This window comes from Chiloscyllium plagiosum, chromosome 39, assembly GCF_004010195.1.
Source record: "Chiloscyllium plagiosum isolate BGI_BamShark_2017 chromosome 39, ASM401019v2, whole genome shotgun sequence".
Classification (NCBI taxonomy): Eukaryota; Metazoa; Chordata; class Chondrichthyes; order Orectolobiformes; family Hemiscylliidae; genus Chiloscyllium; species Chiloscyllium plagiosum.
Genome location: NC_057748.1, coordinates 2,329,689 through 2,330,454, shown reverse-complemented (window position 1 = coordinate 2,330,454; position 766 = coordinate 2,329,689). Strand labels below are relative to the sequence as shown.

At 56.0% G+C, this 766-nt stretch overlaps 1 protein-coding gene across 3 annotated transcripts in view; it reads right to left on the bottom strand.

Moving 5' to 3' along the window:
* The window catches only part of tnrc6ba (trinucleotide repeat containing adaptor 6Ba), a 214,964-nt gene extending 214,467 nt beyond the window's left edge, over positions 1-497 (bottom strand). For all 3 annotated transcript variants that reach the window (XM_043679483.1, XM_043679480.1, XM_043679489.1), the window contains exon 1: positions 274-497. The gene's annotated coding sequence lies outside the window, so the exon portion shown is untranslated. The remainder of the gene's footprint in view (positions 1-273) is intronic.
* Positions 498-766: the final 269 nt, after the last annotated feature.

Sequence of the window (766 nt, the reverse complement as noted above, 5' to 3'; positions counted from 1 at the left end):
GACGGGGGAGGGGTGTGATGGGGGTTGGAGTGAGGGGGGTTGTGAGGAATAAAAGGGGGTTCAGATGCCGACGCTGGTGGGGGGAGGGGCACCAGCCCGCCCTGGGACGGGTGGAGAATAACTGTCACATCGCGGGGGGACTCTCGACCTCCGCGTGTGGCCATTCCCTCACGGCACCTCATTAACCCTCACCCCGACCCCGACCCTGACCCTGACCCTGACCCTGACCCCGGACACTAACTCCTCACAAACAAACGATGGGCTCAGAGTTACCGCTAACCGCGGCTCCCACAGAATCTTCTGGAACTCTGTCCTGCCGGCGGCCACGCTCCCGGTTATCCCAATGACTCCTGAGATCTCCGATTCCACTCGCTCTCCTCAGGAATTTTCTCTCCTCGCTCAGCAACACGAAACGGGGCAGGGAATTCGCTGAGAAACTTTCTCGGTGAGCATCACAACACAACACAACTCCGCCACTTAGCAACGCCCCCCTCCGCCGCTACCACGACCACTATTCGTTCCCAGTGCTCAGCCTTCCATCCATCCCCTTTGTTCTATTGGATAACAGGAACGTCTATCAAGGATATTCCCTAATAGGATTGGCTTAACCTCACGTCTATCAAGCTGCCCCACCTTCGTCGATGTGTTATTGGGTAGTACAGATGCCATTCCACTATCAGTCCCGCCTTTTTAAAAATCCCACCGAACTATCAGCCCACTTCGACATCCTATTGGGTAAGTAGGTGCCAATCACAGCAGTAGTCTT